Genomic DNA, 26,192 nt, shown 5'->3' with positions numbered 1-26,192 from the left:
CTAAGTGAAATAAGCCAAACCCCCAAACCCAAAGGCCAAAGGTTTTCTTTGATAGTCAGATGCTGATCCATAATGGAGGGGGTGGGGTAGTGAAGAATGAAGGAACTTTGGTTTGGGCAGAGGGGAGTGAGCAGAGGGAAGGGATATGGAGGTAGGAAGGATGGTGGAATGAGACAGACATTATTACCCTGTATACATGTATGATTGCATGACCCATGTGACTCTGCACCATGTGCAGCTAGAGAAATGAGCAGTTGTGCTCCATTTGTGTACAAGGTGTCAAAATACATTCTACCATCATGTACAACTAATTAGAACAAATTGAAAAATAAATAAAATTCCAAAAAAATAAAAATGAATTAATAAAAACTTGATCTCATAGAAGCTGATCATAGAACTGTGGTTACCAGAGGCCTGGCAAAGTGGGTGGGAAGGGTTGGGAAGTTGCTGATCAATGGGCACTAAATTATCCTTATAAATGAGATAATTCAAGGTGCTGTTACATGGTAGCATAACAATATATAACAGCAGTATATAGTTCAATATGTAGAAGGGTTTTGAATTTTCACCATAATGACATGGTAAAGGGTTGAGTGATAAATGTTTAACCTGACTAAGACATTACATAATATATACATATATAAAAATGTTACATTGTACTCCATTAATGTATATAATTTTATTTTTTATGCATCAATTAAGAACATATTTAAAAGTTTAAAAACAGAAGATTGGTGATTATGAAAGAAGAAGGATAGATAAATGGAAGAAAATTAAGGACACATTGCAAACTGAAATTGAAAAGATTGTGTTGTTTCTCTATTTATCACTTAATTTGTCAATCAGCATCTCTTCCATAGGGATAATAGATAAATTGAAGTCAGAGCAGAAGTCCACTAATCTATCATCAAAATCAAATTCATGTGGAACTCAGTTGGAAATATGAAGTGTGAAAAGTAGAATTTAAGAAATTTCAACTTTAAAAAGTAAAAATTAATACTAAATTTCTCATACTTCACTTTGCTACTCCTAAGGGCAAGGACTTTATTTCATGACCATTTTAAAATCTTTATTAATAATAAATACATACATAAAAATGATAATTAAAAACCTTAGGAGTACTGCATGATTTTAAGAGTATGACATAGAGACAGTTTATAGCAGAAAAACATTTATTTATCCAAACCTAAAAAAAAAATAAATGTAATTTAAAAATAACTCAAGTAACCCCGTTGTATGTATGTAATTCCTCTGAAATATTATTAAGTCCATGATTATGTCATTTTGATAGCAAATCAAGAAGTATATTTAGTGCTTATAATATTATGTTACACTAATTTAATGATGCTATTAGTGATATATGCAGAGATGGGACTAAGAAAAACAATTAGTATTTAGGATATTGTTTCTTGGTAAAAAAAAAAAAAAAAAACAGCTAATTTCACTAATTGCTTCTTGTTCTGTTTCTATTACCTACACACTTTGTACATGCTAATAATCTTATTATCATCTGCTGCTGGGTTAATTAAAATTCATTTCTGTAAGCATAGACCCAAATAAAAATATTTATTCTAGTCATATTTTATATATTAAATAAACATTTTAGAAGACCAAATTTAAATTTAAGCATTCATTTCCACAAAGTGCAAGGGTATTGAATAGATACCCATATGTATGTATAATAATTTGTTTTTCACCCCCAGAATAAAACTGAAATATATTGTTTGTATTTCTAGTAAATTTTATGGATTTAGTCCTGAGGGTAGAACTCTTAATTTATTTCTTTTTATTCACAGGGGTGGGGGGGAGGTGCTAATTTAACCCAGCGGAACTTAGGCACTTAACCATTGAGCAATATCCCCATAAATTTTTATTTTTTTAATTTGACATACAGTCTCTCTAAGTTGCTTAGGGCCTCGTTAAGTTGCTGAGGATGGCTTTGAACTTGCAATCCTCCTGCCTCTGTCTCCCAAGTCACTGAGATTATAGGCACGTGCCACCAATTCTAGCCTTAGCTTCATTTTTTTTATTAGTTATGCATGACAGTACAATGATCTTAACAATTCATACATTTGAATCAAATGGGGTATAATTTCTCATTTTCCTGATTGTACAGGTTTTTTAGAATAATTTTAAATAGGATATCCTAGTTGAATCTAGCAATAGTGATTTGAAATTTAAGACCTTATTATTTATAATTCTAATCACTAATGACAATTATACTACACAGCATTTACAATTAAAAATGTATATCTTACCCACATTCACATATGTTGTAAGTAAAGAAATAAAGGCATAACTAATCTTAACTGGAATTTATTCAAAAACAATCATTCTTACTGGAACAAATAAGAAATATGAAGAAGTATTTCTGTACCTTAGGTTTGTTCCTTAAGTATCAAACCTGCCAAGATACTTTCCAATGGAAATGAGCAAATGTTGTGTTGCTATCATGTAATTCATATGCTGCAGTAAGAACTCTGTGTTATGTTGTGCTTTGAAGAGCAATCCATTTTTAAAATTAATAAGTAAAATACTGTGTATATGTGCATATATATGTATACAAATGTCAATTTATACTTATTATATGGATTAGATACAAGGAAGTAAATTCCTGAGATCTAAGAGCAGCAACATCAACAGAAAATAGTACAATAACTTGCTTGAGAAACATTGCTCTAGGAAAGAAAACAAAAACAAAACCTTTAAAACTATTAGTATTATTGACTCCAAGTTAAATCCAGCTAAATGGCAACAAATAAACAAAAACAGCTGTGTCAGGTGGTGTTTTTTTTTTTTTTTCAATTTTTCTCAGGCTTTCTTTTCATTATAAAAAATGAATCAAGGTTTGATAATTTTTATATTCATTATTTTGAAGCAGGTTTCATAACTATATTGCACCTGTGTGTACTCTGAATCTCTGTCCACTAAATCAAAAATCTGTTTTCTTAATTTATATGTCTTCTTTGAAATTTATGCACATTTATGCACACATTTCATCTTCAAACTATCTCCTTCTTTGGTTTCCTAACATCATTTCACATGATTCTATTCCTATATAGATGATATTGCTTTTTTCTGTGTTCAACGTTTGTTCTTTAATTCTCTGTGGGTCCAAAATGAGGTCTACTCCAAGATTCCATCTTTGTCTGTGACCTCTTCCCATGTCATCATTCTGAAAAGAAAAACCTTATCTATTCCTCATGGCAGCTACCAATACCATCTTCCTACTTGCAAATCATCTCTGACCGCTAATCACAGGTGCTCAATATTATGCAGTACAGCTTTCTCCAGTGCCACACAATTGAATCTGTATCACCATGTCCACCACTGAACTCATTATTTACCCACTAAACATGTATTCTCTATCTCAGCTTAATCCATTACTTTTGAGCAAGTGAAGTTTCCCTTTTGTTCTACTCAGCACAATGGATTGGGTGAAACTTCTTGTTTACATGTCAATGAACATAAGGCTCTGTGCAGACAAAATCTATTTCTCATCCATTTTGTTCATCATATTTGCTTAATTTCTATTAAGAAGAAAATAACTGTTGTAGAGTGAATTTTTTCAACATCCCCCACATGCAATTTGTCCCCAACTTCTTATACCTTACTCTTAAGATTCTCTGCAATTCATTCCCTTGAAACATTCATTCATAATCTATGATTTCAAATATTGTAATAGCTCCCTAACTGGTTTTTCTTCTTTAGGTCTATTCATCTTCAGAATTATCTTCTCCTGATTAAGCTTTGTAAGGATTCCAATCCCTTAAGATGATATACAAGTCTCTTATTTATATAGCTGTAACTTACACCAATGCTGTTACCTGTTCATCACATTCCAGAGGTGTTAGCATCTACCCTTATTTACTAAGTTTAACTTTCCTGAACACATACATTTTAGACAGGTCTCTATGCTCCTATCACATTTGGACAAATATAGATATTGACATATGCAATAAAGACACTAATATCCATGTAGATTCAGGCACAGACACTAAGATGTAGATGTACATCCTCCTTGCATAGTGAAGAGTGAGGAATTCTTCAATATCCTGCATAGTCCAGAGAGGACCTCTGTTAAAGTACTTCAGATGTTTCATTTACTTCTCAGGACTATAAGTTTTTTTAAAAGCAAAGATTATGCATCTTTCTATGTGACATAGTGTTAGAAAATTAATAGTGCAGACATTGATTAAAAGAAGGAAGGAATTAGGGCTGGGGTTGTGGCTTAGTGGTAGAGCACTCACCTAGTACATACGAGGCCCTGGGTTTCATCCTCAGCACCACATAAAAATAAATAAATAAAATAAAGACATTGTGTCCAACTACAACTAAAAAATAAATATATTAGAAAGAAGGTAAGAATTGAAAAGCAAAATTTGTATTAGTTGTAAGATTAATCTACCATATTCAAATTAATTTCAATATTATACTTGTCCAAATAACACTGTCACAAAGAACCTCAGATTAGAGTTCTGTAAATAAAAATTTATTTCAGAAACCTTTTTTTAAAATAAAAATACATTCAGTAACCCTTAAAATGAGAAAAATATTCAGCCAAAAAAAAAAAAAAGAAATTATGTCATTTGCAGGAAAATGAATAGAACTTGAGACTATGTTAAGCAAAATAAGCCAAAGTCAGAAGGTCAAGGATCCTGTGTTTTCTATTATATGTAAAAACTGGACAGGATAAATGTGAAGTAAGATGGTAGGATGATCCCAGGAAAAGCAAAGGGAAATCCATAGAGGAAAGGGACCAAGGGATGAGAGGAAGTAAGGGAGGGGAGAAGGCTTGAAGGCTTGGAGAGGTATATTGGCCAAATTATATTGTCATTTTGTGTGCATGTACTAAAATGTCACAACAAATTCAACCATCATGTATCAATAAATGTCACCAAAAAAAGGGGGAAAAATTAAAAATGAGGAAAACAAATTCCTGGACAGGGAGTAAAATGAATAGGTATTGAGTTACATAAAGAATAATTTGAATAACACTTAGAACAGCTCTCTTTTCTGATATTTAGTCTGCTAATATTTGAGTAAATTTTATAATAAGAAGGGTTTGTAGATGGTAATTTGATTTTAAGTAAAGTTCTCTGAGAGCTGTAGCAAACACTTTTTTGTTTATAATTTTTATAAGAATATTGCTACTTATTTGGAAACTTCATTTAATAGGACATAACACTATAATGAAAGGAAAAAAATGTCAATGTTTAATGAAATAGGAATACACAGAAAAAAATTACTTCATGATCTCACTTATATGCAAAATCAAGAATAGTCAAAAACAGAAGCAGTGAAAAGTGTGGTGGCTAACAGTTTGTGGAGTGGGAAGAAATGTGAAGAAGTTGATGAAGGAATACTAACTTGCAGTTATGTAGGAGCAATATTATAAAAACTATAGTAAATGATATCATATTTTATACTTCAAATTTGCTGAAAAAATAGATTCCAGGTATTTACCATACACACATGCAAATAGAGTAACTATGGAAGGTAATGAGGAGGTTAATTTGCTTGACTGTGGCAATTATTTGCACACACACACACAAATACGTATCTGTATATATATATATATATATATATATATATATATATATATATATGTCTTACATATACATTATATATTAATATAATGTTGTGCAACTTTCCAATGAAAAATGCAGCTACCAGTTTGTGTATTAGAGAAAGACAAGCTTGATGTGCTTGGTAATTTCTATTAGGTGCAGCTCTTCCCTCAATAAGCAAGGCAGTGATTCCACTAAGAAGATAAACCCAACTGAGATGTCAGAAAGAGTATCTTTTGAAATATTTTAGACCATGTTAATGTCTCCCACATTAAAAATGGTTCCTTATGTGCACTATCTGCAGTCAGACTTAGTAAAATCTGACTCACAAACATGTTTTGTCTCAATACTGGAAAAATTAAAAAGTTAACAAATAGACTTCAAAAGGAAATACACACACACACACACACATCTCATCCCTTTATGGAGAACATATTTTCATTTTGAAATAACTGGCATAATTGAGAGCAAATCATGGTAAGATTTGTATTCATACCAGTCAGTCTAAGAAATCTGAGAAGCTGAAATTTTAATTAGGTCACATGAGAATAGAAGTAATGTAAAGTGAAAAAAAGTGGGGAAACTCTACTTTTCCTTTATGGATATGGAGGATAGATGGACAACTGCAGCTTGCTCGCTGTGCAGGGCTGGCATTTGTAGGCTCTGCTTTACCAAGGAGAATATGCTCAAAGGATAAACAACAGACAAAACTGGACCTGGAGAAAAGAGAGGGTGGCCTGGAGTGGAAACTGACTATAGAGTTCCAATGCTCCTGGTGTTGGATTCTTTTGCCCTTGTTTAAAAAAAAAAAAAAAATCTGTGGCCAGACACTTGAAGGTTGTTTTATTTATCATTATTTTTCTAATATCCAAAAATCTCTAGTAGAGTGACTTTTCTATTACTGCTTAAAACCTTCCTATGGTCAAGCATAAAGTTTTCTCTAAAATTTCCTGACATATTAATTGTGCTGATCTCCACTGAAAAACAACCACACTTCCTGACTTCCAAGCCTCGTCACTGTTGGTGGCCTTGCATTAAGTCTCCCTGTGACCACAGAACACATATTGCTGTCACTTTTACAGTACACATTATTATGATTTACCTGTCTTTGATTGTTTTTCAGTGGGGTCTATTATAATTCCTTCTGCTGCTGGGTTCTTATCAGTATCTGCTACCTCATTAGTCAGCATCACTTAACAAAACTGCCTCAGCTGAGGAGATGCCACCTTGCACAGCCTTTTGGCTTTCCTTGGGACTAGCCAACATAGCCTCTTTTCTCTTCTCTACAAGAACACCATTAGCCCTTTTTGAACTGATGATTAATAATCAATTAACAGTTGATAACAAAATTGCACAATGTTGTACTTTGACACCTGGAGTAATTTATTTTCATTGCATTAGGAGAGTCTCTCCAACAATTACAATAAAAACAGTTTTATAGTCTGTGATTCCTTCCTTTCATATAAAATAAGTGTAACAGGAAATAATGAGAGGCATATAAAAGAGATGTCACATAGCGAGGATATAAGGATTAATTTTTGTTACCTATATTAAGTGGGCTTGGGATACTTACAAGAAACGTGCTATTTAAGCATAAAATATTAGTGTTGTATCCGTACTTGCATAGCTTATAAATTATATCTTGAAATTTCACAGACACAAAGCAAGTTTTTACTATTGTCAGCAAGCAAAGCAAACATAGCTGTTCCAGAGCAGCCTCCTGTGTCATCAGAACAATTGCCAGCTGAGCCCTGATACCTTTGTTGCTACCAATTACTCTAAGCAATGGTTGATGATGGCTGTGGTAGAAAAAAAAATACACTCCAATTTCTACATGTCAGGAAGAACTTCACATGATAACAGGAAAGTAGTTTCCTTAACTCTAGGATTGAAAAGTTGATATAAGTAGCATTGATGGCAAAAAAATATTATACAACAAAATGTATCTTCAGAAGAGAATAGCATTTATTATAAAAGCTATGTATTTTCTTGCAAAATTGTGGGCTGTTATATGCCAATTAGCATCTTGAATAAGGTATTATTCAGGCACAATACTACAACTGGGAAAATATATGATGATTCACTTTTGCTGTGTATGAAAAAAGTTCTGTAAGAATCTAATGTTTAAACCCACTCATTTCTTTACAGCACTTAGCATAGTAGGTTTTTAATAAGTGTTATTGAATGAAGCATATATCTCTGATTATATGAAAATGCCATTAACTTCCAACTCATAAATTTATTTTGGTATTTTGCCTTGTTATGCACCTGTGCTAGAATCATTTCCTCATATTACTCTCCCTATATATGAAGTATGTTATCTGTGCCTAGTAAGAACATCTTGTTTTGTTTTGTGATTTAATTGTTTTATTCTAATCAGCATGGAAATTGGTTTAGTGAACAGGTTAGGAGCATTAAAGTAGAGGCAGATTACTATATTTTGAGCTTCAGTTAGGTCTTTAATATAAAATGGAACAGTTCACCTAAAACATGCCTACTTTGATGCCTTCCATAGTTAGCCCTCCATAAATGTTAATAGCTTTTGTGAGTACAAGATTATCTACTAAAATGACTATTTTGCAATTTACCAATGTGTTTCTCAGGTGTTCTATGTTAAATAATCTGTATAACACTTTTAATGGCTCATTTCCTAATTTGGGGTTCCTATCATTCCCTAAAAATTCAAAGTCCCTAGGAAAGAACTTAAATGACATTGCTAATTAGAACATGAATGCCATCTAGTGGTCGATATTGCTAACTTCAGGATCACTAGTGAACAGGAAAAACAGGAAAAAAAAAAAAAAGAAAAGATGAATCTGCTTCAGCTTTATAATACAGCCTCATAGGAAGTCTTAGCCAAAAACCAACCAAACAAACAAAAAAGCACCAACAACAAAAAATAAAGAGGCTTCCTATGAGAACACTACTGAATCAATTAAAATCTAAACATAAAGTGCATCAGTGTTTGGGTGTGATTTTTTTCTTGGTATATACAAAGCATGAAGCTCTGTAAGTAAACAGATACCAATATTTTAAAACCTAATTATGAATATAGATTAGAAATAATATGAGTTCACGTGTAGATGAGACCAGAAAGGATTATAAAAAGAGATGGGTATAGTATATGATATTAATTTTTGAAGAAAATTTATTTTAATTTAGGGCCAGAAGTCAAAGATAGGTCAAGTGAATGTGTCCAGCAGACTTGCAAGAGAGGGAAGAGGTAGAAAATGATTGATCTATAGCACAATGTGATAGTACTTCAACAATCAGACACAACAAATTACACCAAATATAAGAAACCATTACATTTTTACCCCAGATTGAGAAGTTTTGGTGGTTAAGCAGAGAATCTGGAAAAATATCTAGTCATGAGAATATAAATCCAAAATCTTTCATTCCTTTACAGAAACAACTTCATATGTTAAGAGCTTGGTGATATAAAGCTGTGCAAAATAGACTTAGCATCTGGGAAAGCAAATGTATTAAAGCTGATAGGCATACTGAGACCAAGGTTATAGCCAAGAAAAAATAGAAATACTTATTTCAAGGCAGTTACTGAATGAAATGCAATGAGTAAATTGTACTTTTAAGTTAGTAAAATTTCAACCTTTACTACTATTTTCTGAAATCTACTTTCACTGCCAGTGATTTTTCTGTTTTTCAAGGAAGGAACATTTTTGTTGAACTAAGATATGGCAGAGGATGAACATGAATCTACATTTAGATCAGACATTGCATCCTCAGTAAGCAAATGTTCCTATATGACCACCAAGACAGTCAAACAAGAGCTGCTCCTTCATACCTCTTCACTGATTTTGGTTGCAGATGTCATCAATACATCCACAAAATGAGCTCCGTTCTTAAGCACTGTTTGTTGAAGCAGCTGTTAAATTAATTAAGTTGGTATAATTTCTAACCATGATTAAGATGTTTACTTTTCTTTTAAAAAAAACAGCATTGGTATTAGTAAGATGAATGTTCCAAGAAACCCACATAAAAATTTAAATACTCATACTTTTTTTCCAGTTCCAGTGAAAGTTTACTTTTGACTCCTAATGTTTTCTTTTATATTTATAGAGAATATAGTGTACACTGACAATGAAAGGTTTTCATTTTCTTAATTATACTTTTAAGTACTTTCATGTTCCTGCTCTTATTAAAAGATAACACAGAGGATTAAAGCAATAAAATAGAAAATGCAAATGCTGAAAGCAGTTCAAAAAGGTAAAGCAGGAGGATTGAAGAAAGACAATTGATCTAGATTTTAATTGAATATTGCTGTTCCCCTTTACTTATACTATAATTTGGAAGACTATAATAATAGTAATAGTTATGATCTACTAACTAGAACCTTATATGAGTAAAATGTAGAGAAACAGAAAGTAGGATTTGATTTAAAGAAAAAGTCTGTAACACAAACAAAACAAAAGCTTAGAGGCAAATCAACTGCTACAGATGTGCTACATCTGCTTGCTTGCCCACTGGGGACTGGCAGATAAAGAGATTAAGACATTTACACAAAGATGGCTAGACAACAAGATCAGATAAGCAAATAACTGCTAGGTAGAGGTACTATAACCCTAGCATGAAAAAAATTACCTACAAAGTCATTTAACCCACTTGCAAACAATATTTTTAATTCATTCAATGGTCAAAGACTACTTCATTAGTATAGAGAATAGTTGGTGAATCCCAAAATGTCACTGACATTGTCAAATAAAGAGAACTAAGTGATATTTGAATAATATTTTATTAAGTGACAAACATTGGGATTATATAATGGCATAAAAGTTCCACATCTATTAAAGAAAAATAGAAGATAGCATAAAAATCCCATATTTACATGACATTAGCGGAAAATTTTAGTTACAGCATGTGTGAAAATATTTGGTATGTGCTTGGAAAACAAGTTAGTTTGTTTCTCTTGGAAGAATTTCTACAAAGATATTTTTCATACTTAAAAAAAAACCAGTTTCTTGAATTTCATATATTGGCCTGCTTATGCTTGAACCATGTAAAGAGGACATAGACATGAACATGATCACTACTGCCCTCACTTTCCACACAAAAATTTAAAAATATACAGCACAAAATAAACTCCATGATAGCAATTTTTTTAATTTTTTTTCTGAAAAATGAAGTCAGATTAATAATATTTGTATTACATATGTAGAAATTAATATGGAACATATAATTGTATAATCCAGCAAAATGAAACATTATAAGTTATAAAAAAATAAGAATAACTATAGCTACTCTTTCTGGTTTCTGAAAAAAAATGTAGCCATGTTACCTGGTCAACCCCAAAGAATGACTTGAAGTCCACATTCTCAATTTTTACTAACAAAAATAGACCCCACCATCTCTGATTAATCACATTCAACATCTCCTTTCTTTCCCTCTAAAGTATTAGAAAAACCTCAAAAGGAAAAATGTCATTACATTGCCTACATCTGTCAAAAATACATTCATGTCCTGTTCTTGTGATGTTTTTGTCCCCTTTATAAAAATTCAAAACATCATAATTCTTCAGATTCTTTGATCAAAAGAAAGATGTAATCTATCTGCCTCTTGTGGTAGGTGAACTTTCTTATCCATTGCTGATTGTGGGAAGATACCAGGAGTCATGTGACTGATGGTGTTTCTGTTTCTACATTGGCTACTAGCAATCTCCCTGGTAAACTTAAGGCTATAACTAACAAAAGTCAAGAAAGATTTCTGTACAAACTCTGTTTCTGTCTTCATCGCATCTCTGGTATTATCACTTTATCTCATGTCTTGATTTTATTGATGCACATTTTTATCCATTTTTAAATGAATATATTTCTATAAGTCAACTTACATTCTTTTGGGTTAAGACTGGTTGAAAGAAAATATGTGAAATGGATAATATAAGGATTCAAAGAGCTAACGCTATCAAATCATGTGTAATGGCAAGGTATTCTAGGAGGACAACTATCAATCAGCAAGCTCACTGTTTCTACCTTGCCTTAAGTCTCAATGTGTTCAGTTATAATAAACATTTAAAGACAAAAAGAGAAGTGCTTCCCACAATAAAAAAAAAAATATGTTTTAAAGCTCTTAGACTTTGAATCTACTTTGCAATATATTTAAAGAGGTTGTAAAAATCCTGGTGATTCTCTCTGTTAACCAACAGCCTGATACAGGATTGAAGCCACTGAAGCAGAGGAAAAGCCCAGAGAAGTCGAATCGCCACAGCAATCCTTCAGCTAACACATAAAGAAAATAACCTAATTACTGGAAAGTGGGAACAAGAAAATAAAAAGTATGGAAGGGTAGAGAAGCATTAAATGGGAGCACACAAATTTGTCTTTGCTACAGAACCAGAAATCAACCTAGATCCTGAGGGTGGCCATTAAGAGCAGACGGGGTGTTTGCACAACATCCGTGGATGAATGAGAAAAAACCAAGAAACAGGAAAAAGACTAATTTTAATTACCCAGAAAAGCTGCTAGAGAAAGAACTGAGAGCTGGTGGTAGACGGCTTACAGCTACAGGCTGCATGGCACTGTACTCTCCTTGCCAATTAGAGCCAGTCAGACCCCATTGGGGAATTAAGTGAGCAGAGGAAGCAGTCTCAGTGCAGGGTCAGGCTGGACTCACACACACTTGAAAAACGGACACCAACCGACACAGGTGCGACCTGAGACTCCCTCACGGGTTTATGTACAGACACACAGGAATAGAACACAGTACGTAGGCTTTCCTTTCCACTAAATACAGGTGCAAACCACATTCTCTATAGAAATACATTGCAAAGAGAGGTATGTAATTTAACAAACACTCAATTACCAATCAGACGAATTGAGGGAATTGGAGAATGACTCAAAGACTCCAAGAGAAAAAGTAGAAGGGAAACTGGCAGAACAATGGCACTAAAGCTGCCACACTGTGGATTTACTACCTGTGCTATTTTTCCAATTACAGCCATTGTGATATAAAAATTCAGAAAAAAAGAGCTGCTGTCTGAGACTAAGCCGGGTATTTCCTTAGCGTTTTTAGAACTGACACGAAGCAACAACAAAATCAAGGAGAAATAAAAACAGTTCCAAACCTAATAGCCCTCAGATGAAACTAGCAAGGGTATAAACAAAAGAGAAGTGCTTCCCAGTCAGGACCTAAGAAAATTCTCCAAAGTGAGAAAGTCCGCTCTGCAAGCCGACCTAAGTGAACGCGTGAGTCTGTGTGGCTGCTGTCAGAGGTAAAAGCCAAAGACTTGGAATCTGAGGGGAGAGAGCGAGGAGCAGGCAGGAGAGGAAGGGACTCTGCCTCTGTGATCTCCCCGTGCAGTCTTCAGCCAACACGTTTGCTTTGTAATCTATGAATGTTAAATACCGAGAGGTTGCAGAGCAGAAAAGCCTGGGGAAGGGGGGCAAGCCCTCCATACTTAGGAGGCAAGGGGAATACCGGTAGACTAGTGAGAGGAGCTCAGCAGCATTTAAAAACCTTCTTGAGGCAAACAGTCTTTTAAACCCGGGGACATGCTAAATGAACCTTTTCAGCGGGAGGCAGTGAGGCGCTGGGCACCGGCGACAGCGACAGCGCGGGCGAGTGGGGAGGGGCGAGGGACCGCTCCGGGAGGACACAGCCAGTCAGAGGCGCGGGGCGCGGGGCGCGCGGACGCATTGGAGGAAAACACTCGAGCCCCAAACACACCAGCCGGAGGAGGCGCCGCACCTACTTCCCAATATAACCAACTACAGAGTGGGGGAGCGTAACTGCAAGAAGGCAGCAGCCAAAGTGCCATTAAAGCTCTGGGCGGAAAGGATGCGTTACCTGGGTCCGGTCTTCTGGGAGAGGCAGAGCAAGCTGGAGGATTCCCTCTGAATGATTAAAAACTCCGCAATTCTCTTCTGCCACAGGCTGAGAAGGACCCAAGGAACTGCTCTGTCTGAACTGTGCCGACGGGCAGGAGGATGGGAGACAGGAACTGAGAGTCACAGAGGAAGGACAGGGGAGTCTGGCATCTCATTGGTAAGTGGCTGACATTCCTTTACCAGTGACTGCTTTCTGTGATTGTGCACTTCATCTCCCAGCCACTTAGGATTTTTGACACACTGGCTTCTGCAAAACCATCCTTTCTTGCCATGTTGCCAGAATGTAAAAAAAAAAAAAAAAAAAAAAACTGTTAGATGAAGCTTTTCTTTTCCCCTTTTTCCTTTTTTACAACATGCTATTTTTTCTCTGCTTGGATTTTATGTTGAAAAGTTGAAGCGAGAGTAAATATAACCCTTTTGCATATCTCCTAATGTCACCCAAAATAGGAGTAAACGATTCATACAAACAAATTTTAAGGTAATATATACCAGGATGGGGTAAGAGTGTTTCTACAAAACAAGCCAAATGGTCAGAAAAAAAAGGGATGTTTTTCTCAGGTACGGACTGTAGGTCTTATGCTGGAGCAATGTGTTTTTGAGAATACAGCCCAAATAACTGGGCATCTGGCAGTGCAATAACTTGTTAAAATTCAGAACAGATGCTCTATAAGTGGAGTTCTGCAAAGTTATGGAAACTGAGAAAAACAATATCTTGGACTTTTTTTTCTAAATGTTGCACAGGAATGTGGTGGATTAAAAATATGAAAATATGTTCAAAGATCCTTATTTTTATTAGAAAAAGTAGGAAAGAATATTTTTGCACATGGATAAATATGATGTACAGAAAGCTGTGGATTACTAAGACAACCTGAAATTTTAAGTTGGTTTAATTAATTTTATTTTATAAAGAACAAAAATCCATCACATTTTTAAAAAATTGTATAACTTCTGTAGTATGAAAAATACAATTCAATGTGGTGATTTTAATACAGGTTTGAAAGCAAAAACTTTTAAGCTTTTGTATATACAATGCTTTACCTACATACATTTCATCTGATTGTTAATTTAAAAGAAATCATTTAGGGAGTCTATACTTCTACTTTCATTCTGAATGTTAGCTATGGAAGTAAGTATGAAAAAAGTTAATATTAATTAAAATACTAGAATTTAATAATATAGACAAATAGTCAAATTTAAAAAAAACTATTGGAAATGAAATTGGTTGCTATTGAATTGCACCAGAGCTATAGAAATACTTCTGAATACCACAATAAACATATAGGAGTACATCATGATTAATGCATTGACCCTAAGTATGAAATACTTACTAATTATTAGAATATTTGTTTTGAAATGCCTGTATTCAATTTTGAACAACTCACACACGATTCTTTGCATCTTTTTCTATTTCATGCTTAAATTGTTATAAGTTCTGTGTGGACCAGTATATCAAGTCTTTAACTTGTCAGGAATATGTTTGCCTTGGTCAAATGTAAAGCAAAAAATTACCGTGGAAGAATGTGCAAATAAAACAAAGGATTAAAAAGTAAAACATATTACATACAAAAATCAACAAACTCTAGTTAAGTAAAGATAGAACAAGATTCAGAGCTAAAAGTTAACTAAAATATGAAATGTGATATAAAAACAAGAATTTGAAAAATAGCTTAGCTGGTGTCTAAGAAGATGATAATAAGGCATACTTGAAAAGAGAAAGTCAATAGAGTATTTATTACAAGGCAAGTGCCAATTTTTCTGTGTAGGCGTTGGGGGAGCCCTTAAATTCTTCTTATGTAAAACTTTTGAAAATCTAAAAAATGAAGAGAAACATTAAGAATTTTACTTTTTGATTCCATGGACACTCTATTCAGAATTAGAGTCCATAAAGGTTAGAAAAAAGAGCATTACCACAATGATTAACTAAATACCAGATAAGTTGTAAGATTAGTGTACACCTGGATGCTCTTGGCAATACATTGGAATAGCTATAGTGGTGTGGGATTTTCAAAAGGCTGGCTGATATACCTGAACATTTCTCAAGGTGATTAATAAATACTTTAACTATTAGGTGGTCGGAAACCCAATAGTTATGAGGTTGGTAAGTTAGATAAGAACTAAAATCATATCATGCACATACACATAAATGTTTACTCAAGAAGTATCATTATGAATTAGTTACTTGCAGAATATTAATCTTATGTATTTAATTAAGTAAAACTCTATTAGAAAAGTGACAAGTTTGGCTAACATATATTTTCTTTTTTATTTAACAATTCATAACCATTCACCACCTTCAGGGTAGAAGTGAGTGGGTATGGTTTGATGTTCAGACTTAGCATTAAGGACCAGATGGTATCAGTAAAAGGTAGAGGACTCTCTGGATAAAGAAAGTAAGAGGCTGCTATGCTGACCAAGGCATTTGGAGTTCACATTACTTGTAGATAAAACAAAATACCTTCTTTTAAGATTAAAATAAAAAGATAAATTTTTTCCATCTGGTTATAGTACTAGGAACATGATTTGACTATATATAAGTTAGCTTGGCAAAACCAAAGTTTTATAGCAGGCTTTGTTGCTTCCCCAATTCATCAAAAACTATTCTAGAAAATTATGAAGATATTTAAAATAGTGTGATTTTCTGAATCCAGTTTACCACACAGTTTTGATTACCTACAGTCTTTGAGTTATCTTCTTAAATATATCTTTAAACATTTCTACTAAGAAGTTGGCAGTTTTTTCTCTTAATTTAAATGGATTCTAAATTTATATTGTTTACTCTATAGAAATTCTGACTTCAAGAACTTAGATTTATTCCTCTCTTTTTTATTCTCCAAGATAGAAGCATAAAACAGGAGAGTTGTATGTTTCCGACATGAAATTTTTTAGACTGGTGTTAGGGCTGTGCACTGTGCTAATATGTTACATGAACTTCTTAGCACTTTATAGCAGGAAAGAGACTGGTCGGAAGCTCAAAGCAGTAGAATACCTACAGAGGTCTATTTTCTAAGCATTTGTGATCAATAACTCTACATTAGAGGCTGTTGCATTTTAAAAAGTAATGAAGTATATAAAACTCCTTAACACTTAAGTTTCGGATTAAAAACTATAATGAACCATGTTTTATCTCTCTACTCTTTCAATTAAATTTGCCTATTGTATGACTTTTTAAATATCCCAATGTATATTGTTAGAAGATTCTGGTAAGTGGAGTATAATCAGTTTCTATCTTCTAGATTTGAACATTTTTGTATAATAAATAATTTTCATTTAAAATGAAAAAAAATAATTCTGTTGTTTTTATACAGTGATAGAAGAAGAAAATTTAAAAGGCTTTATTATATAAACACACACATAAATATATACATTTACTTTTTAGAAACCCAAGTTTTTATTACTAAATTATTTCATCAAAGTTATTTTATAATTTTTTTCCTGCTTTATTTTATCAGTCTCTAAAGAATTTATGACTTAAAAACTTGCTGCCCTGTATTACCACTTTTTATGTGTTTTTACAACTAGATTTCTCTTAACAAAACAAGTACTACATTATTAAATTGCATAAACTTGTCTTAAGACCATTTTTTATAATTTCTGTTATATTTTACCTTTGAAATGTGCTTTCATAAAATGAATGTAGAACATTTTCATTCATATAAAAAACCTCCCTAAGTTAAAATACAAGTCTTTAATTTCATATTTCAAAGTATTATATATTGTTCTCATGATATAGCCTATTTCCATATCAACTCATAACACTTAAATACTTGACAAAGTGTGGAAGTTCCTTTGTTAGTACAGGGAAATGGAACTCTCCAAGTAAACCATCAAGTGATTCCAAAAAGCAAATGAAAGTATTTTCTGTTTTGTGGAAATTGAAAGGCCAATGAATCTGTCATTTCTTAATCTAATATAAAATAGTGTGAGATTTATCATTTTTGAGAATCATGAGAAATTGTCAAAATATTATTTCTCATGCATGTCTTAATGTTCAATTCCTTAAATTGCTGCATTTTTAAGGGATTCCAAAATGTTCCATTACGTGCATCTGACAACACAGGTGTAAAATTACTATTCTTTTTTTTCTGTATGTCTTATCCATCCTTTAGCAATTCATAACCTAAAAAAATTGCTGTCCTATGCTATACTTTGTATGTATTTTCTCACATTGTATTTCTCTAAACAAATCCAAGAAAATTTCCTATTTCCTCTGTGCTAGTTTTGGTTTCAACTACTCCATTCCTCAATTTTCATAGATAAAAAAATTGAGCTTTTGATGGAAAAGATGGGACCTATTCATTTGTATACACGATTCATTAATCCCAGTTTTATAGATTCTATGCTTCCAGGAAATATGAATATACTTAAGGGTTAATAACAGTGACAATGTGCACATTATTCAAATTCTAAGCAGCCATATTATGGTAAAGGAGAAAAAAGAAAGTGTTAAATTTATCTAAGTAATGAAAGATTTTTCTTTACATTAACTGGAAAAACCTAATTACATGTGCAAACATTTAATGAGGAGTGTAGGAATCTCCTCCACATCATTCTTATAGCTGCCAAGTGCTCAGGAAAAACATCTCATCTTCCATTACCCTCTAGCAGTAACTCTGTCTTATGGGGTTTAGGAAGAGAAAATTTGCTGATCACATAGGTGGTGAAGGGTTGATTGAAAATTGTCTTGACTTTGATATTCATAGTAGCAGAAACATTTGTTAAGAGGTTCAAAAAGTTGAAGTTTTTCTTGTTGTTGTTGTTGTTTTAGATATATAATAGGATAATAATATTTAATAATGCATCTACAACCACAACCCGTGGATTTATGTATTTTCACAAAGTTTTTCTATTTATAGGAGTTTGTATCTATAACTAATAGATAAATAGGACATTTCATGGGAAATTTACTTTTCAGTACATAGTTTAATCTCTATTTTATCAAATATTTAATTTATTATTTAAATGTACTAACTAAAATATTTTCTGAAATTAAACCACGATTAAAAGTGATGTTTGAAGAGGTTAAAACATCTATTTTAATCCATCCAGCTTCTCAACATTGTAGTTTTATGTAAGAATTTGCTTTGCTTTATTTGATATTTGCTGAGATATTATTGTTCTTCAGTCTCTAACATTACAGAATTAGACAAATTCTGTGTTGATTAAAATTAATATTATTTGAAAGAAACAGTTGAGTGGCGATAGGGAATTAAAATAATCCTTATGTTCTAGAGAGAAATTTTTATTTAATTGGCATTTCATAATCACTAAATATGAGATAGTTCCCTGGACATGTGAACAGATAGATGAAAGTGCCCTGAAATATTTTTGAGAACTTTTGAAAAGTCCCATGTTTAATCTAAGTTAGATTTTGTGTTTTAATTTACTTTTTCATTTGGAAACTTAACTCTTCATATTCATAACTCAAAGATATAAATTTGCCTAATTTCATCTCCCATACCACAAAAAATAACAAAACAATTTGTTAGTTACATTTTTTTTGTAACATAAAGGAGATATTCAGTGTTGCAGACTTCAAGTTACAAGTTTTATAAGAGAATTGAAACCTTAACTTCATAATTCAGTATAATGTTATCTTCTGTTTCTTTAAATGCCACTGTTCTAATGATACTGTGTAATTAAAAGAGAGTTCCTGGTGCTAAAATAACTATTTCATTAAAAACCAGCACAAATCTCATCAATTATGGATGACCAGTTGTGAGAACACATAGGAAATAGTGACAAAATAATACATTTAGTCTTAGAAAGAGCCCTATAAAGCTCCCAGTCATTATGAAGACTGGTAAAGGGTGATACTAAGTGAGATTTCAACATTGCAAGTAATGAAAAAATGAAATTAGAGCTCAGGTCTCTTAAATTTCTAGGTGGGAACAATTTTGTTTCTACTCTTATTTCCTGTGAAATTTTGGAATTATTTTTGTATCAATTCAAATTTGTATTAGGACATAGTATATGTAATTTCTTTCTTGCCATTGATTATCTATAAAACACTGGTTTTTAACATTAGAAAATTTATTATCCAATACCATGAACTTGGGAAATTGCTATGCCTACATTCTCTTAACCAAGAATTACAGAACTTGACTGCTAGGTTGGGAACTCTTCCACATTGAACTTAGTGCGCATTCAGCAGCTAAATCTTAGAAAAGAAACTTTTGACAGTTTCAGTTAAGAACTTGGGAAGCTTGTGGAATATCACATTCAATTAGGAAACAGAAGAGAAGTCATTTTTCCCCATTGTTAGATATGGAAGGAAACACCCATTTCTTTTCTTGATGCTGTTTCTTCCCAGTTAGAGGTCTTATTTATTTATTTTTTCAGTGATAAATGCTCAGTGGGAAACAGTGAAAAAAATCAATGAAAAATGAAGGTGAGGAGTATATGGGTTGGCATGTTTTGAGTAAAATTGAAATCACAAGCTTATTTAGGGTAATTGTGATTATAAATCATTTGATAACAAAACAAACTAATTCTCTGGAAGTACATACTTCTTTCTTAGTTATAAAATTCAGATATCAACTTACATATACATTTTACAGTCATAGTACCAAAGAAAGTTAAGAAAGCAAACTTGGGTATACAGTAGTATTTATTCATCATTGTGTCTGAACCAAAGTTCATCTAATAATATAATGTAAATTAATTTAGAATTGATATATATTCTAAAATTTCTTCAGTGGAACTGAACATGATAAAAAATACAATCACCATAGAGCAAGTCAGTAGAAAGTGGCTTAAATATTGTTGGGTTTTCTAGTATAATATTTATTTTTACAGATGACTTCTCTTGAAGCTTTTATATTCAAATTATGATGAGTTTGTTTATGTTTGTGTTTATAAGAACTGAAATTTTAAGATTCCCCTTTCCTTTAAATACTGAGTATCTAAAAGTTATAAGGACAACTGTAGAACAGGTGAGGTAAAAGATTATGACTGGAGATTAATGTCTTATCTAAAGGTCACTTTTACTCTAAGCATGTTATAAAATTTTCAAAAAAATAACTCCAGTAGAAAATATAAAATATATTCTCTAAGTCAAACAAATAAGTGGTCCTTAACATAATCTGAATTTCTTTCTTGATATTTACTGGATTCCTAAAAGTTACTTTGGATTCCTTAGTATTTTCAGAAAACAGTAAAAAAAATACTCTTTAGTGAAAAAGAGAAGTTACTTGAGATTTAAGTTAAATGATCAAGTGACTTTATGAAAGTTTACCATATTAACTGTGTTAAACACAGATGACTATTTATTGTTCCTTGTTGTTTAACGTGGTCTTATTAGTGTGAAACTCAAATAGTAAAAGTAATGAAAATTACTTCCTTTTATATTTAAGGGAAAAAAAATTTAACTCACTCAAATGGTCTATTGTAGACAGTTGTAGTACTAAGCAATGATACAAAGGTAAATAAGTAGTTCAAGACCTAGTAAAAGAAATGACCAGATAGGGTGAACATAATTCAATGTGAAATGTTCAATGATAGAATTACATATGACCAGTTACAAATTTTCAAAGTTTCTCTTTTTAAAGGCTGCTGTTATTTTTCTCTTCCTGAATTCATCCACCTTGAAATATTTTATCTTAACAGTGGTTCTCTAATTGCTGCATTTACCTCCTGGAGCCTAAGTTATTTTGAAGTAAATTTGGTTCTAAGATTCACCTAACCACTTTAAATGAATGCTGTGTTTTTCCACATCTCATTATTGTGCTAACTTTAGTGTCTTAAGGCCATCAAGTCTGATGATACAACTGGGTCTGTGGCAAAATGAATGTGTCTGAGATGCAATGGAAAAACAATTCCTGCAGGTTGTTATAAATAAGTTTGATTTGTTTTAGGTATTAAGTATAGAATATTATTGTACTAGTTAATGAAACTTTTGCTTACATGGCCCTTTAAGAAAGCAGTATTAACAATAGTAGCAGAGCTAATTGTAAACATTATATAAATAATTTTAATAATTGATCTAGCATAGGGAACAATATGGGATGAGAAGATAGCGTGTGTCCATTTTAGGGTTTGGTGTTGACTGTGCAACTTATTTATTAGCTGTCTAATTTTAGACAAGTCCATTAACATTTCTTTGCATGTGAAATGGGAGTAGTGTCATTCAGCTGTGATAATATATAAGAAAAACTCTACATTTTAATGATGCAAAAACAACAGAAAAGTCAAAATATTAAACTGGGGAAAATGAATTTTTTTTATCCAATTCTTTAGTTCAAGTCTTTGCATAAATGCAATGCTATTCTACTTGAAGAAGAGAATACTGATATCTTGGGAAAATGAACATTGAAATAGGATCCTGTGTATCTGAACTTTTATTCAATTTACTTAGATTGGCATTTCTTACAAACCTCGTGTCTATAACCCATGTGTTTTGGGAGGTCCAAAAGAAGGGAGATGTTTGATACTTGAAAATGGACAGGTAGAAAATTATTATATCTGTAACACATAGCTTAATACTAAACTTAAGAAAATATCATAGGAAATATAACTGCAGAGAAATTGATCCTACATTCTGAGAATCTTAGAGAAACAGTTATGGTCATTCTGGGTATGGATTAAAGTGAATCCCCAAAGTGAGAAGCACTAAAACTTGTAGTATATTTGCATTTTAGATTGGCTAATATTCATTTTAATTTTGTTCAAAGAAGGCAGAAAGGAAGAAGATATGTAGGAGAAAGTAGGAAATCTAACTAATGTTCAAAAAACAGTTAGAAATATGTAACATGAAGGCAGTTGGACAATTCTGAGACACTTTTGAAGAATCTGTATTTTGTTTAGAAGCAAGAGGATAACAGTTTAATATTTAGTTTAGATGTTCTTAACATAAGGTTGAACTCTAGTTTTTCTCTTTACTGTAACTTGGACAAGTCATTTTCCCTCTTTCTCTCAGTTTATTAATAGCTCAAGAGAATTAGAATCAATGAATTTAAAAGAGTTAAAATGTTAATTTAAGGATTTTAATTCCACACCTGTGTGAATTATGAGGTTTTGATGAAGAGAACTGAAAGAAACAGAGCTCTAGGGGTTGGCAGCTAAGTGTAGGAAGGGCTCCACCAAAAAGATAAGACAAGGAAAGAGAAGTATTCATGGCATAAGGGCAGGGCAAACAAAGAGTCTAGACTTGGGAAACTCAGGTTTAAACCGGACTCAGCTATTTCCTCATGTCTTTCTTCCCTGAAAGGGACATGATACCTTGGCAGATTCCTTCCCTATAGAAAAATAATATTCACCATTTCCTCATAATTTTTTTATAAAGAAGAAATGAGACATAAGACTGGGTAGGTCTAGAAATCAATGATCACCCTTTATTTCTCTAGTTAAAGATGCTTACAAAGTTTCTTTCTTGTGTGTAGGATGTTTAAGGCAGAAAAAAATCATTTGAATTTTGTGCAGATATATCTGGGAGTTGTCACTCTAATTTTCCAAATATGAAGAAAATAACTTGCTTTCTCTATATTTATCTTCATTTGCTCACAGAGGCATGTTTCCTTTTCATGGTATTAATTTTATTTGTACACATTGAAGGTGATTATCTTTCTTTGTGTTATTTTAATTTTGTTATTTTCTTTTTGCCCTGAAAAAAGTAAGTCTTTTATGTTCTTTTACAAAATTATTTAGAGCATTGTTTCTATTTTGGAAGTAAGGCAAGGTAGGTTTGAACCTTAAAAAACAGCAAAATGGAATAGACTACATTAATTAATTCAATTATTGTCTTCTTCCATTTTAATTCCTTGCCTTTTTACATTTTTTTAAAAAGAAGGTAACCTATTAAAGTGGTTTGTGGTGTGCAATGCTCATTTACTAAAACAGAATGAAACTAAGATCTTATAAATAATGAATAGGATTGTATTTTATTGGGAAGATTTGATTTCAGTTTGCAAACATTTTAGAGATTATTTTCTATAGGTAATATTTAAATGTGTTACTGTGATGGTCTTATTTTGGTTTGATTTTTGGTTTGTCTACATTGGTAATAAGAGTTACAAATTAATACATTTGATTTCTTATTTGGTACATCACATGCCACTTTGTGCATATCCTTTATATTAGTACAACCAAACTCTTCCTCAAAACATTTACTATTCGACTATTGCAAACTATAAAGATGCAGGAGTAATTCTCAAACACATGCAGTTTATTTCAAAAAAAAGTGTAATAAGATTTTATAGGGTGTGAGGATTGGATAGAGAGCAAGAAGATAAAAGTCAAGGATGCAAGAAACACAGACAGGAGAGGGAACTTGAAAGAAAGCAATTTTCTACAGTTCAATGAGGAAGTGATTAAAAATATTTACATCATGAGCTATTGAAAACACTAGAGTTGATATTTCACTTGATTTTTTTTCTTTTTAAGTATTGGGTATCAAACTCAAACCCAGTGGCACTTTATCAATAAGCAACATCCCCTGTCCTTTTGAAACAGGGTCTCACTGAATTGCCGAGGGTCTCACAAAATTGCCATGGCTGCCCTCAAACTTGGGATCCTCCTGTCTTAGTTCTCCTGAATGACTAGGATTTCAGGCATGAGCCAGCATGCCTGGCAATGCTTTACATGAAACAAAGTTATACATTCTGAATGTATTGTCTTATGATAACTTTAAGATATACATGATATATATAAAGATGTGTATTTTAAAAATTATCATAGGACAAATGCATTAGGAATATTTATATATAAAAATTTATATATATATTTATTAAACTATATATATGAAGGCATATGAATTTATTTTATTTATATTCATATATATGTGTATATATATATATATATATATATATATATATATATATATATATATATATGGTTTCTTGTTCCTAGTTGAGTGTGGAAATGCCAACTATTCAAAATTAGCATACAGTTGCTTGGATATGTATTAATTTAGAGGAAAGACATCACCAACTGTTCTCATTTATCATTCTTATTATTTTCTTCTAGATTTTTTGTATGCTCAGATGTCTTGTAGACAAAAGAACTTAATGAATGTTTAAATTTAAAAAGAAAACTATCTTGATGTATTTTTCCAATTAACTGTTTTAAATGTTAATCTCTGGTTAGTGCTGACATTATGTAATGATTAGGTTCTCTATTTCAAACATTTTTTTTTAATCTGGAGGAATTGCTCTATTATCATTTTTTTCTATCATCATTTTCATTTTAAACATATTAGGAGAATTGAAGTTTCCTTCAGAGGAAAAATACAAATAGATATATCTTCTTATTTGTCTTTTTCCCTAAGTAAAAGTAATATTAATACCATTTTATTATTTTGTAGAAGAATTGCAGAATTGCTTTCCAAAATTATAATAATAATCCTTATCACTTTGTCTCATAACTCTTCATTTACAAAGGCCTGAATATAGCCAGGTCAGGTGCAGTGGCACACACCTATAATCCCAGCAGCTGGGGAGGCTGAGGCAGGAGGATAATGAGTCCAAAGCCAGCCTCACCAAAAGCAAAGCACTAAGCAACTCAGTGAGACCCTGTCTCTAAATAAACTACAAAATCCCAGCTTTATGGTATTGACAATGGGCTAGATAAAATATAATAAAAATATTTTAATATGTGTCTATACCACAATTATTTTTATCCATTTATCTATTGTAAGATGCTTCTGTTTGTATTTTGGCTATTGTAAATAGTGCTCCAGTGAACATATACAGATATTCTGAATTGGTTGTGATTGCTCTTCTCTTGATGGAAAGTGGATTGCCAGGTCACAGTAATTTTTCCTTTTATTTCTGAAGGGATCTTTACATTCTTTTTCACAATGACTATACTAGCTTATATTCCATCTAACAGTGTTATGATTCCCTTCTCTTCACACCCTTACCACTACTTGTTATCACTGGTCCACTGTGTGTGTTACTGGAAATTCAGTGTAGGTTCATGCTCATGTGAGGCAAACACTCAACTTCTGAGCTATGTCCCCAGTCCTCTCTGGTCTCTTTATAACAGTCATTCTCATATGTGTGAGGTGATGCTTCCTTGTGGTTTTGATTTACAATTCCCTGATGATGAATTTCATATACCTGTTGACAATTTGTATGTCTTCTTTGAAGAAATGTCTGTTCAGTTCTTTCTTTGTTATTTGTTTGGTACCAGGGGATGGAATGCAGGGGAGCTTTACACTGAGGCACATCACCAGCCATTTTTGTTTGTTTGTTTGTTTTGTTTTAATTTTGAGACAGGTTTACACTAAGATGATAAGGCCTCGATAAGTTTGTGAGGCTGGTTTTGAACTTTTGATCCTCCTGCCTCAGTTTCCCAAGTGCGGGAATTACTGGCATGTGCCACCATGCCTGGTTCTTGTGTTTATTTTTAAATCAATTTATTTGTTATTTCACTATTGAGTATGTGACTTCCTTATATATTATTCACCTTTATTCAAAGTAGGAAAGTATGCCATTTGTAACAACATACATGAAAGTCCATATTCTTATGCTTAGTGAAATAGACACAGAAAGAAAAATGCTGTATTATCTCACTTACATGTGGAATTATTTTTTAAAAATCTGAGTGCAAAGAGTAAAGTAGTAGTTACCAGGAATGGGGGTGGTATAAGGAAGTGAATTGAGAATATAGAAGTCAAAGGGTGCAAATAAGTTGCAGTTTTAAAAGATGAATATGTCTGGGGCTAGGGATGTGGCTCAAGCGGTAGCGCGCTCGCCTGGCATGCGCAGGGCACTGGGTTTGATCCTCAGCACCACATAAAAATAAAATAAAGATGTTGTGTCCACTGTGTCTGGCTCTCCATGTC

The 26,192-nt window shown here is 32.5% G+C and overlaps 1 protein-coding gene and 1 long non-coding RNA gene across 2 annotated transcripts in view; one reads left to right on the top strand and one right to left on the bottom strand.

The window, feature by feature from the left end:
- The window catches only part of LOC131423188 (uncharacterized), a 96,669-nt gene extending 82,970 nt beyond the window's left edge, over positions 1 to 13,699 (bottom strand). The window contains exon 1 of the long non-coding RNA XR_009224273.1: positions 13,371 to 13,699. This is a non-coding gene — a long non-coding RNA (uncharacterized LOC131423188). The remainder of the gene's footprint in view (positions 1 to 13,370) is intronic.
- Positions 13,161 to 26,192, top strand: part of Cntn5 (contactin 5) — a 1,252,743-nt gene continuing 1,239,711 nt past the window's right edge. The window contains exon 1 of the mRNA XM_058570757.1: positions 13,161 to 13,568. The gene's annotated coding sequence lies outside the window, so the exon portion shown is untranslated. The remainder of the gene's footprint in view (positions 13,569 to 26,192) is intronic.

This window comes from Marmota monax, unplaced genomic scaffold, assembly GCF_021218885.2.
Source record: "Marmota monax isolate L192 unplaced genomic scaffold, Marmota_monax_Labrador192_F-V1.1 WCK01_AAM20220418_F8-fsc00045, whole genome shotgun sequence".
NCBI lineage: Eukaryota > Metazoa > Chordata > Mammalia > Rodentia > Sciuridae > Marmota > Marmota monax.
The sequence above is the reverse complement of the archived record's forward strand: the minus strand, read 5'-3'. Positions and strand labels throughout refer to the sequence as shown.